Here is a 14,150-nt window from a genome sequence, read left to right on the forward strand (position 1 = left end):
GTCTGTCTAGTCAAGGCTATGGTTTTTCCAGTGGTCATGTATGGATGTGAGAGTTGGACTATAAAGAAAGCTGAGCACAGAAGAATTGATGCTTTTGAACTGTGGTGTTGGAGAAGACTCTTGAGAGTCCCTTGGACTGCAAGGAGATCCAACCAGCCCATCCTAAAGGAGATCAGTCTTGGGTATTCATTGGAAGGACTGATGTTGAAGCTGAAACTCCAATACTTTGGCCACCTGATGTGAAGAGCTGACTCATTTGAAAAGACTCTGATGCTGGGAGGGATTGGGGGCAGGAGGAGAAGGGGACGACAGAGGATGAGGTGGTTGGATGGCATCACCGACTCAATGGACATGAGTTTGAGTGAACTCTGGGAGTTGGTGATGGACAGGGAGGCCTGGCGTGCTGAGGTTCATGGGGTCGCAAAGAGTCGGACATGACTGAGCAACTGAACTGAACTGATGAGGGATCTTCCCAGATCAGGGATCGAACCTGTGTCTTCTGCCTTGTTTTTGTTGTTCAGTTGCTCAGTCATGTCTGACTCTTTGCCTTAGTAGGCAGATTCTTTAGCACTGAGCCACTAGGGAAGCCCCTGAAGTATTTTTCTTTTAATTACAGATACTCTATCATGCACCCATCAGCTTCAGTGTATTTGTTCACTTCTTATAATTGCCTAAGCAACACAATCACTTATGAAATTTCTGGATTTTCTCCTGATCAATTGTCACAATAAACTGTTTAACCCTGATGAAGTCAATTATAAGAAATGAAAGAAACAATCAGAAAAAAAAGATTCTCTTAGTGTTCCTCTCAAATTAAGAAGGAAGTAATGGAACATATTAAACAAGATCAAATTAATATGCTTATGGGGAAATTAATCTCATCTTGAAACTAATTTCTGACCTCCATGAAATTTAATAAAAGCTGTTCTTAAAATCCTTGAGCAGATAAGTAAAGTTCATAAATTTTGAACTAAAAAAAACCCCACAAAATAGATTTTTCATAATTAACAGGCCAGTAAGCAAAACGGGATCTGCATGGAAAGAATCTCAAAACAAGGATTCATGAAATATGGCAGAAATGAATTCAATGAAAAGTAAACAAATTAGATTTACTTTCTGAATCTAAGGTTTTTAGTTAGTAACTCATCAAAAGTTTTGGAATGACCAGTTTTGATTTAACATTTCTAAACTCTACAAAAGACATGTGTATAACACATATACCCACACTACTCTTCTTCCTAGGTTTCATACTCTTAAAATATACCTTCGTATATTTACATTTTGCATTCAGTGTAGGTCAAAGCCATGAAATACTGTGTTCCATAAGTTGAGACAAAGAATATGTGCAAAGAAAAAAAGCATAAAATTGAATAAATATGATTCCAGATTTTGATAAATATGGCTTTAATTATATTTTTGTGACTTTCTTAAATTTACATTTGTTAAAAGGAACCTCCAGCAGGAATGGAGAGTCTCAGTTCAACAAAAAAGCACAATGGAAATTGATGCAGATGAGTTTATTACTCAAGGTCGTGAGTGAATTAACAGCAAACCTTGAGGGCCCCCTGAGGGAGGTCAAGGCTAGAACCAGGGTGAGAAAGCTCCAGTACTTGGGGTTCAGGCCTTTCTAAGGGACCCTGGGTGAAGTGCTGTGGGCTCCTCAGGCTGAGCGTGGATGGGTCCATTCAAACCAAGAGGAGCAGGATTCTGGTGAGCGCTGTGAGAATGTCATTGAAAGAGGGCCTGTAAAGTAGACCCTGGGCTTCAGCAAGACTGCTGGTCTCAAGGAAGGGGGTCATCTAGTGAAGGTGCTCACAGGACTGGCTGGTGTCAGTTCAAGGAACTGCAGGCTGCCTGCTCCCCAGACAGACGCTGAGGCAGCAACAGCACGGAGCAGTCAGGGAAGCTCTCAACAGTACTCTGTATGGTCCTTCTTATTAGAACCGTCACAGCGTCCCCGCAGTTATAGAGAGGGGCCGGGGGAAGGTACATTGTAGAAATTATGGAAAATATGTGACATTATTTGAGGATTAAGGGCAGCAAATAGTTGATGCTTGATTTCTTCCCTGCAACCTTAAACAAGGTGGGAGAGGTTAAAGTTGGTGGTGGGTTAACACTTCATTCCACATCAACTGTATCACTAAAGACCACTCAGTTTTATTAATTAACATATATTAATAGCACATACAGTTGACATAAAACCTTTTACAGTTCACTGTGGGATCCTTGATCAAAATAACCAATTACAAGCACAGAGAAAGATATTCATGCCTTTGATATAATGATCTGAGAAAAGTATTTCTATGGTGTACAGAATGGAGGCTAATTGTTTCACAAACAGGAACCTATGTTAATCACATGACTTTTCCAGGAAGAGTGTCCAGTTCTTTTCTAGGGTATCAGAGAAGATGTCAATATTTCAGCCATGTCAACTAATATTCTGTTGATATTATAAAGATATTACAAAGATATATCAAGATTTCAGTGAACTGTTATTATTGATATATTTCTGTTGATATTATCAAGATACATCAAGATTTCAGTGAACTATTGATATTATAAAGATACATCAAGATTTCGGTGATATTATAAAGATATACCAAGATTTCAGTGAACTGTCATTGTTTCATCCTTAAAAAACAAGTGACATAACTAGTGAAAACTTAGAACAAACCTGCCTTACTTTAATACACAGAATCATTCCCTGATCACCAACATCATGGTGACCTCCAGGGATGTTTAACTTCAATGACAGAACGCCTCCATTTAGATGTTCACTGTACATTTTACATTACTGTGTCCTTAATCTTCTAATGAAGAATAAATATAAATCATGCCCACCTAATACACAAGGGCTTCTCTTATCTTTGGGGCATCAACCATAAAAAACATAAGTTTATGTACAGTAATTCTTCTTTAGAGTGAATTCAGAGAAGAGCAGTGATGAAATGCTTTCTAGTATACATTCTCTGATACCTATTTAGATTTGATGATTGATTAAATACTTTCCTACATGTGTTTTTACATCACTCACATATCTTTCTTATATAAACACAGGCTCATGTTTTCTAAAGTGTGTATTTAGGACAAACCTCTTTCATCACTTATTATATTACCAGGGTTTCTCTCCAGTACGTGTTCTCTGATGATGAGTGAGGTGAGAGTGATGACAGCCTTTGCCACTTTCCTTATGTTTAGGCTTTTCAGTTTCTCTGAAGGATGAATTCTCTGAGGCTGACCAAGACTTGAGCTTTGGGTAAAGGCTTTGCCACGTTTCTTTACATCTGGATGATTTCTGCCCAATGTGAATTTGCTGATGTTGGTAAGGCTTGAAATTTGGTTAGATTTTGCCACAATCCTTACATTTATAAGGTTTCTCTCCAAGTATGAATTATCTGATGTCTAGAAAGACTTGACCTCTGATTAAAGGCTTCACCACATTCTATACATTTATAAGGCTTCCTTGTAGGATGAATTTGCTCATGTTGAGTAAAATGTGATTTACAATTAAAGGCTTTGCTACAATCCTTACATTTATAAGGTTTCTCTCCAAGTATGAATTATCTGATGTCTAGAAAGAGTTGACTTCTGATTAAAGGGTTTACCACATTTAGTACATTTATAAGCCTTCCTTGTAGGATGAATTTGCTTATGTTGAGTAAGATGTGATTTACAATTAAAGGCTTTGCCACAATATTTACATTTATAAGGTCTCTCTCCAGTATGGATTCGCTGATGTTGAGTAAGACTTGAGCTGTGCCTAAAGGCTTTGCCACGCTCTGTACATTTATACTGCTTCTCCCCAGTATGAATTATGTGATATTGAGTTAGGCTTCCACACCGCTTAAAAGACTTGTCACATTCTGTGCATTTATAAGGCTTCTTTTCAGTATGAGTTTGCTGATGTTGAATAAGATGTGAGCCACAGATAAAGGCTTTGGCACATTCTCTACATTTGTATAGAGTATCCCCAGTATGAATTCGCTGATGCATAGTGAGATATGAACACCTATTAAAGGCTCTGCCACATTCTCTACATCTGTAAGGCTTTTCCCCAGTATGAATTACCTGATGTTGAGTAAGATTTGAGCAACAGGTATAGACTTTCCCACATTCCTTACATTTATAAGGTCTCTCCCCAGTATGGGTTTGTTGATGTTGAGTAAGACACGAGGAACAGATAAAGGCTTTGCCACACTCTGTACATTTGAAAGGCTTCCTTTCTGTATGGATTTTCCTATGGCTACTTACATTTAATGATTTAGTGACTATTTTCCCACATGTGTTACTCTTGTAATGTTTCTCCACATTCTCAATACTCTGCTGTTGTCTAAGTTTACAAGACTGATTACAAACTTTACTATATTCACTACAATTATAAGCCTTCTTTCCAATATCCACACTTTTATACAGAGAAACATCTGCTCTTTGATAAAAGATATTCCTACATTTATTACTTCCAGAATCATTGTTTAAAAATTGATTTCCCTGGTGTTTCATGAGACTTGAGCCTTGGTCAGTGTTATGTCCAGTTTCATTGAATAAATACTCTCTCACCCCATCATACCCCATCATAAAGACTCTTGTAATTATTGGGGGTAGAGCTCTTGCTTAAAGCCTTACTCATTTTATGATACATGAAAAGTTGTCCTGCGTTAACTACACCCCCATATGCATTGACCATTGATGTCTGAATAAAGTCTCTTCCAGTATTATCAACATTGCAGATTTTGGAAAAGGGAAAAAATATCTGTTGTTTGAAGAATACTGAACCCTTGCTAAAGGATCTCTCAAGTTGATTACACTGGGAATCTTTTCCCTCTTTTTTAAATTTCTGGTCTTCAGACATATTTGAATGTATGTTTAATTGAATATTGCATTTAGAGTGGTTTGAATGATTATCTGCAGTAGAGACTAGATGACTTTCCAGATTTTCCACAGTTCCTTTCAGAGAACATGTATATGTCAAAAAACGATGTGGGTCTTTGCTGACAAACATACACTTCTCTGCAGATGTTAGTGACTTAAATTGGTCTTTTTCCCAGTTTGATTCACAACCTTGATTTCTCTTGGCAGTAATGTTTACATTATGAGAAACTGTCCCAGTTGGGTTATGTCCATCATAACATCCTCTCTGTCCTTCACATGCCCGTGTATGTTCCCAGTCTTTCATTAAATGTAAATTTACAAGGTGAAATATTTCATATATTTATAGGTTTTCTATTGGACATAAATCTTCAAAGCCTGGATTTCTTGGCATCACACACTGGGTGTGTAGAGAAGACGCAGCTGAAAGGGCAAATAACAAGTTATTCTACTTACTATTCTCAGTGAATATAGTTTACAGTTTACATAAAACTGATACACCCTTAGCTAGATTAAGAATGAAACAGAGAAGGAAGGAGTCAAAATGACAGAGGATTAGGAAGACATGGAATTCATCTTTATACATAAATGCATCAATACATCTAGAAATGGATTAAGTCTCACGCAGCTCCTCCTGAACACTAGCAGAGGACCGTGGACACCTAAAAGGACAAGAAAGATTCTGTTTAGCCAGGTGGGACCAAAGAAAATGAAGGAAAGGGAAGAGGAGAGGAAGTGGGATGGGACCTGCAACCCTTGGGGGAGCTCACTGGGACAGAAGGGAGCCTCATTCTCTTATGGGAAGAGGAGGCAGCACCTGTTAGAGGCAGGCAGGACAGAGTGAGGCCGCTACAGACGGTACTAACCACAGCCCTGCTCCCCAAGCCTGAGCGGGGAGTCCACCACTGCACACGAGGGCTGGGTCCTGAAATGTGGGGTTTGGAGAGCAGACCCAGGCAGAGGACTGCGGTTGGCCGTGAGGAGACATCCTGAGGGGACAGGAGGGAGGGAGGAGCTCTGCAAACAGGATGCTTGTGGAGGAAGCCTGAACCACCAGAGAAGCAGAGCAGCGTTGTTGAGTGATGCCCAAAGGGAAGAACCACCATTGCAGCCCCTCTCCTCCTATGCCAGCCCCTCCTGGCCAGGCACTAGCAAGGACTCCCACAGGGTTGGGTGATCTCACAACCCTGCTGCCTCCTCCCCTATGACCCTCGCCACCAGCGTGGACTCCTGTGCTCCAGGGCAGCCCGAGGAGCAGGTGCCTGTAGGTGGCCCACGCGCACTGGGGGGGCGGAAAACACAGCTGAGCCCCATGGTCATACATCTAAGGAAGAAAAGTGAAATCTCACAGCTGCACAGACCACGATTTTATACCCCCACAATTGGCTTTGTCAACTCAGCACCTACAGAAAGCCTGATTAGACAGTAAGGACTCCCACAGTCCTGATAGGTGTAGCTTTAGCAGCTGGAGACTTTGTGAGCTTGTACTTGAGGGAGCTGGACCAGGCCAGAGTCTGAGACCACAAGCACAGAAAATTTCACAAAATGAGATGAAGAATGAAAAAGAAATATGTTGTAGAGAAAGGACCAAGATAAAAACCTACAACTAAATTAAGAATAGATAGTTAATCTAATGATTACTAATGATTACAATCTAATGATTACTTTAAGTAATCATTTGCTTTAAGTAATCTTAAATTGAGATACCAAACATTTTCATAATTACTAGGTGCCTATTAATTCTTTAACCCACTTTTTACCACATGTGTTTTTACTTGAGCATATTCTATTAGATGTTTGAATCTAAAAATCATAAGTGATATTAGCATAGAGCTAATCAGAAAGTGAAGATGTATAGGATAAAGTCCTGGGATGCTTCATAACAAACAAGATAAACTCAATAAAGTAGTAGTTCTTATGAAATCAAATAAGAAGTGAGACTTTAAAAATGTGGTAAGAACACAAGGAACTCTACTCAGCGCTCTGTGGAGACCTAAGTGGGGAGGAAATCTAAAAAAGTATATATATATATATATGATTCTCTTTGCTGTACAGCAGCACACTGTAAAACAGCTATACTCGAATAAAATTTTTTTAAAGATTTCTTCACATAATCTAAAAAGCTTAATAGTGAGAAACAACCAGAAAAAATATGGTAGAAAATGTTCTAAGCTCTCATGCCAATTTATTTTAACATTCTTTGAGTTAAATGAATATATTAAAGTATTTTAACATTGACAAATTGGGGCAAATACACTTAAGATATTTAACATGAGTTTATATAAAGAAAAAAGAAACTTTGAAATACACCTGGGATTTGCATTTTCTCATTTTAGAGAGATTTGGCTTTATGCAGTGAAGAAATTATTTGAGTATGAAATTTATAAGGCCATATTTATAGTTCCCAGTGGATTAGAAATTATAAGGCAGAAAACAAATGTCTGTCCCCAGTATTTCTAGAACTTTGGCAGTTTGTCTACAACTCCACCCAAACACTTCTGTCTAGAGGTAGAAATGAACTTTAAAAGGAGTGTCATAGAGTTACTCAGAAATGAACACAGTTTTCCTAGGATCCCCAAGAAATGAAAGAGCAGCCAACTCATGCACGTTGTCACAGGCCAAGGGGAGAATTTCAGTTCTCGCTGTGAATGAGATAAGTAATCACTGGAGATGAATTCATGAATGATTAAAGAGACAGAATGAGGAAGGTGATATCCATCTATGACAGCAACAGAAATAAACCCAGACTTCTCCAAAATCATTTCCACTGAAGCAGATCTTCCCAAACCACATGACAAAGGACGACTTCCTCACTGATCCTTGGACCTCTCACCTGTCATAGGCTCCATCCATTCAGACATACCTGGGTGTATGGGTGTTGTCTCCACTCTCCTTATATTCCTGGAATCCTTCCTTTGCTCCAGAAAGGTGACCAGGTCTGGCTTAGAGACACAAGTCCTGTTCATCAGAGAAAGGAGATTCATCAGTTTCCATTCCAATACGTATTCAGGTGAGAAGACAAGGTGTGGTAGAATATTGACACAGCCTAGAAAACTGATTTCCCCAAATACTTTATTGAGAGCACCTATAAACACTAACAAAAACATAAAGAACAGATCCTGAGATTCTGGTCTAGTACTACTAGGGAAAAGTTAGTAGTAGAGACAAGGAACAACTATTTTATACCACTGAACTTATAAAATTCCTAGTAATCTAGAGAGAAGGAGGCAGATTATCTCAAGAAAGAGGAAGGGTGGAATAATAAAGAATCATCATGACGTCTTTCTAACCTCACAAACTCCCATTCTTTTCCTAGAAAGCAGGGATCTGAAACTCTATTATAAGAAGCAGAAGATTCCAGGAGACATTCTGGAAATGCAGGAACCATAACCCAGTGGGTGGATAAGGGATTCTGAAGGCAGTTATCCTCACCCAAGGAGGCCAGGTTCCCGTACTTCTCTAGCATCATGTCTCTGTACAATTCCCGCTGACCGAGGTCCAGGCACTCCCACTCCTCTTGAGTGAAGTCTATGGCTATATCCTGGAATGTCAGCCATCCCTGAAATACAAAGTACATATGCCATATGGCTGTCACTTCCTTATGTGACCCAAGATGAAACCAGCAAGAGAAATGATTTTGATTCAGGAGAATGTCTGGTATTACACAAGAATAAGATTTTCCACACTAATATTCTCTACCATATTTCTAACCCCAGAAAAAAAGAAGATGGTATACGATTCACAAAACTACTGTAGAGACCCTTTTTTTTTTTGGGAAAAAACTATGGTATGATGTGATCTATAGAGGCAAGTTTACTTAGAGTGTTGTTCTTGTGTAATACAGGATAAATTGTCTATCAACCAAACTGGGAATAGTTTTCTCCAAACTGGGAACATTTTTTAAAAGGAGATTCTAATTCAGGAATTCTGGAGTGGGGCCAGAGTTGTTGTTCTTTAACAAGCTCACTTCTAACTGAATCTCAGGTTCATGAATGGCATTGTGAGTAGCACAGACGTAGAACAGCCAGGTAGGGCTTCTCTGGTGGCTCAGCTGGTAAAGAATCTGCCTGCAATGTGGGAGACCTCGGTTCGATCCCTGGGTTGAGAAGATCCCCTGGAGAAGGGAACAGCTACCCACTTCAGTATTCTGGCCTGGAGAATTCCATGGACTGTATAGTCCATGGGAGTGCAAAGACTTGAACAGCCAGGTAAGAAGTCATAGTTAATATTGAACTGTACATATTTTACAGATTTTACAGGTTTAATAGAATAGTAAGCATAGAAAAAAACAGTCCTGTTGATATTTAGTATATACCATATATCTTTCTAAAAGTTTTTACATAGTCTTGAATGAGCCACATAAATAATTTAGATCAATAATATTGCTGTAACACTTATTTTAGAATATTTTGTCAGGTATTCAGTAAATGGTAGAGCTTGGGTTTTCTTTAGTTGATATGGACTAGAATTTATTTTTAAAAAACACATTTTTTTCTGTCTTCTAACTTTATTGAGGTTTTCAATGGCTAAGTCAAGGATCTCTCTTGGTAAATGTCAGACTGCACTTGAAAACATCTTTTGATATTTGTTCTAGGGTAAGACAATTCCACATTGATAAGAGAACAGACTCTATGATTTCAAAAACTTTAGACCATGAAATTTTTGTACCTTGTTTTATGTACTGAGATATGTTCCAGTTGGAGAAGAAAATGGCAACCGACTCCAGTATTCTTGCCTGGAGAATAGAAGAGCCTGGGAGGCTACAGTCCATGGGGTCACAAAGAGTCAGATACAACTGAAGTGACTTAGCACATATGTTCCAGTGTCTCCTAGTTTACAGGCTATTGGAAGTCAAATAGAATTTGTATCCTACTGTTGTATACAAATTATATAAATCTTAATTATGTTGAATTGGTTCATGGTGCTTTTCAGGTCTAACTATAACCTTCTACTTTTAGAAATTAAATTAAATAAACTTTAATAAATCATAATCCATTCATTTTAGCTATATTTTAGAAATTTAACATTAGGAATATGATTATTGTAAGTGCTTTGGAAAATAAAAAGAGGTGATAAGATCATGTCTGAGAGATGAGGGTGGAGTGTAACGGAAACTACCGACCTGGGCTTGAGTGAGGAAACCTCCACTCCCAAAATCCAATATCCCCACTAAACACAGGTGTGTTCATTATTCAAAGCAAAGACAGACTAAGAAGGTGCGGATTTCCACCGTAACTGGGGGCTGGTGCAGGTCCCTCCCGAAATCATCCTAAATCTTTATTAAAGGTAAAGAGAAAAAAATGCTAACATCGTAATGCTGGAATCTCACAGAAGTACCTGATGGAGGTAACATGCAGTGTAATGGGATAAATGGAGCAGTGATCGGAACTGACCCTGAAAAATGTCAGTTTCTAAAAATTTCACTTCATATATACCTCCCCTGTTCTGTATCCTATGAGTATATTTTAACAGCGAGTCATTTTAATAATATAGACACTACACTATTATTTTTTGTTTCAAAATTATCTGAAAAATTCTGGATCACTGAGTTCATTCTATTTATAACTGCATTTTCTTTCTGTTCTAAAGAGCTGAAGTTGCATCCAGATGTAAACTCATCACTGCATTTCCTCTACTTTCCTAAGAGCCCAACACCAAACCACATCCCCATGGGAATCTTGGATACCAGTACCTCTCAGTGTTGATCTCTCACAAAGGGAATATATTCACGAGTTGCAAGTCTCTAATTCACTTTGAGAATTCATCACTAATTCACTTTGAGAATTCATCACTAATTCACTCTGAGAATTCATTTTCTATACAAAGCTGGGATACAGACAATGAAGAAAAGGCTCTGGGACATCAGGGAGAAGAGCTGGTCTTCACTATTGTAGGAAAAAGTAAATAGTTGAAAACAAACATCCCAGGCCAAAAAAAATATGAGTAGAGAATTAAAGGTTTGTAGGTTCTCTCAGTCCAGGCATTTCAGCAGGAAAAGCAGACACAGCCCCAGACCCAGGACAGGACATGTACCTGAGAAGCTGCCATTTCCTCCTCTTCTTCCTCCTGCTCTGTCTTCTCTGGGGATGTTATGTAGCAAACACACCTCTGCATCTTGAGAAAATACCTTCAAAGGCATCCGCACAGCTCTATAACCTGCAACCACCACAACTACAGACAGAAGGACCTTGAAAAGCTGAAAAGACCCACCTCTCCTGTCCTGTCTCAGGAGAGATTCAGCAACAATCACTTCCTACCTAGAGACCAGCCTGTGAACTTATTTCTTGATTGTTCTCTCCTTAGAGAGAGCTCCTCACCCTGAGCTCACACAGACCGTGTGAGCTGACTGACTTCCCCGGTCCAAATCCAGCTAGGCCAACCCTGCTGCCTCTCCTGATTGAAGCTGGGCCTCAGCTCTCACAAATGGACCAGGAGCCATGTCCTTAACCCAGGCCTCCCCTTAGAAGCCCCTGGAGCACTTCCTACAAACCACACTGATGCTCCCCCAGGACCGACAAAGAAATCTGTAGGGAGGGCACCGGGGAGGTTATCGCTTAACACTGGTCACGTGATCCTGATAGGAAACCAGGTGGAAACCACTTGGATAAAGATTCTTTCTGAACCAGTTCAGTGTATACAATCCCTTGAGGTCAGATCCCCACTCTAAGAAGTTATGAATCTGCAGGTCTGAAGTGGGGCCATGAAATGAGTCTTTAGCAAATTCCCTGTTTGTTCTGATGGTTCTCCCTCACGGCCCACATTAAGGAGCCCTGAGGTCGAGCCCTTACACTCAGCACACCTGAGACTTCTCTGTGGGGTAGGGTTTAGGGAAGGGATTTCTTAGGAAGGTCAAGGCGAGAACCAGGCACAGAAAGAGGCAGTAATTGGGATTCAGGCCTTTCTAAGTGACCCTGAGTGAAGTGCTGTGGGCTCCCCAGGCCAAGCGTGGATGGGTCCATTCAAACCAAAAAGACCAGGATTCTAGTGAGCGCTGTGAGGGTGTCATTGAAGGGGGGACTGTGAAGTAGACCCTGGGGTTCAGCAAGACTGCTGATCTCAAGGAAGGGGGTCACCTAGTGCAGGTGCTCACAGGACTGGCTGGTGTGAGTTCAAGGACCTGCAGGCTGCCTGCTCCCCAGATAGATGCTGAGGCAGCAACAGCATGGAGCAGTTCAGGTAGACTCTCAACAGTACTCTGTATGATCCTTCTTATTAGAACCACCACAATGTCCCTTCAGTTACAGAGAGGGAAAAAGATACAGTGTAGAAATGGTGGAAAATATATGACGTTATTAGAGATTTAAAGCCAGTAAGGAAACTAATTTCTACAGATGCTATCTCTCTGTGCTACCAAGTAGTTTATTGTTGTTATCTCTTCCCTGAAACCTTTAATAAGGTGGGAGAGGTTAATGGTGGTGGTGGGTTAACACTTCATTAAAATAAAAAATAAAAACCATTCACTTTTTATTAATTAGCATGTCTTAATTTCACAAATAGTTGAAATAAAACATTTTACAATTCACTGTGTGATCATTGATTAAAATACAAATTACAAGTGTAGAGAAAGCTATTTATTTTCCTGATATAACAATCCGAGAACTGTGATTTCTGTGGTTGACAAAACAGAAGCTAGTAAACAGACATACACTAATTATATGACTTTTTCAGGAAGGGTTTTCCATACATTTCTAGGTTATCACAGAAGCTGTCTTTATTTCAATGTTGTCAACTAATGTTCATGACTTCTGGTGATATTATAAACATAACATCAATATCTTAGTGAGCTATCATTGTGTTCTCCTCACAAATCAAGTGACATAACTATTGAAAATTTAGAACCAATCTGTCTTACTTTAATACATGAAAAGATTCCATGATTACTTACATCATGGTGACGTCCAAGGATATTTGACACGAATAACAAACACCTCCAGTTAGATGTTCATTGTACACTTTACATTACGGTGTCCATCTCCTAATGGAGAATAGATATAAATGGTTGCAACACAATATAGAAGGGCTTCTCTTCTCTGAAGCACAAACCATCAAAAACCTACATTTGCATACACACTAGAAACGAAGCATAGTATGGATTATTTGAGAGCTGAATGACATTCATTTTGGTTTTCAAATAATTTCACATTATGTCATTATAAACAAGGCTGCTGCTGCTGCTGCTAAGTCGCTTCAGTCGTATCCGACTTTGTGCGACCCCATAGACGGCAGCCCACCAGGCTCCGCCGTCCCTGGGATTCTCCAGGCAAGAACACTGGAGTGGGTTGCCATTTCCTTCTCTAATGCATGAAAAGTGGAAAGTGAAAGTGAAGTCACTCACTCGTGTCCGACTCTTCGCAACCCCACGGATTGCAGCCCACCAGGCTCCTCCGCCCATGGGATTTTCCAGGCAAGAGTACTAGAGTGGGGTGCCACTGCCTTCTCCATAACAAGGGTACATCGCTAATAATTCTCACTTTCTGAGCATCAACCCTACCTCTCAGGAACCAAACTAAACCACTCAGTCACTGACTGGCTGGGAGACAGGCCCGTGCAGTCGCTGATTGGCTGCCGGGTATACGCTTACGTCACACGCTCAGGAGGCACGCAGCCAGGATCTAGGGTGGTTTCCACACAGCCTTCTTTTTGTAGATACATGGGTCGTCATGGGGCCTCACGAGGCCTCACGGGGCTGCACTCCGGCTGTTGGCTCTCCTGTCAGTTGTTGAGTGGAGAACCTGCGCTGGCACTGGCCGAACTGGGCTTCCATGAGAGTCGGGCATCTCTGTCAGTCACTGTGACCCTTGGACAGTTAGGCGGCCGGAGGTGGGTGAGGCCTCCCAAGGTGGCTGTCCGGCCTGAGAGGCCCCCGGGGCCAATTCTGGATCAGGTTGGAAGGCTCCCTGAGAGCCAGCTCACCAGCTAGTCAGTCAGTTCACCGGAGCCTGTCTCTGTATTCGTCAGCCTGCCACCAAGTGGGTCACCCGGTCAGCCTGAAGAGCAGCCAGATGATCACCAATCTGCCAATAAGACCGTCAGTCTCTATGTCAACGGAGGATCAGGCTAGTGCCCTGATGAGTCTGCAGTGAGTCCCCTCATAAATCATTTAATCGGATAATCCACCCCCTTCACAGCCTGCCCTGTTAATCAGTCCAATTAGGCTCCCTGTAAATCAGCCTCCTAATAAGCTAATCCCCCTACCAGGCACTCAGTCATTAGTCACACAGTTATCCTGCGTGTAAGCCAGCTAATCGGTTTCACTGTTAGTCCTTGATTTCTCTTGAAATTCG

At 40.6% G+C, this 14,150-nt stretch overlaps 1 long non-coding RNA gene across 4 annotated transcripts; it reads right to left on the reverse strand.

Moving 5' to 3' along the window:
• Positions 1-2,135: 2,135 nt before the first annotated feature.
• On the reverse strand, positions 2,136-13,308 carry LOC147354363 (uncharacterized). Of its 4 annotated transcripts, none has more exons than XR_015146365.1 (5): positions 13,202-13,308; positions 12,752-12,841; positions 8,299-8,425; positions 7,730-7,824; positions 2,136-5,528 (listed from the first exon to the last, which is right to left on the reverse strand). It is a non-coding gene; the product is annotated as an uncharacterized LOC147354363 (long non-coding RNA). The 4 variants fall into 4 exon arrangements; XR_015146363.1 differs by having other exon boundaries at positions 2,136-5,289; positions 13,202-13,219; XR_015146362.1 differs by lacking the exon at positions 13,202-13,308 and having other exon boundaries at positions 2,136-5,289; positions 10,900-12,841.
• Between the last annotated feature and the right edge of the window lie 842 nt (positions 13,309-14,150).

Source organism: Bos grunniens, chromosome 18 (genome assembly GCF_055505025.1).
Source record: "Bos grunniens cultivar Pamir isolate PY7600 chromosome 18, Bosgru_T2T1.0, whole genome shotgun sequence".
Classification (NCBI taxonomy): Eukaryota; Metazoa; Chordata; class Mammalia; order Artiodactyla; family Bovidae; genus Bos; species Bos grunniens.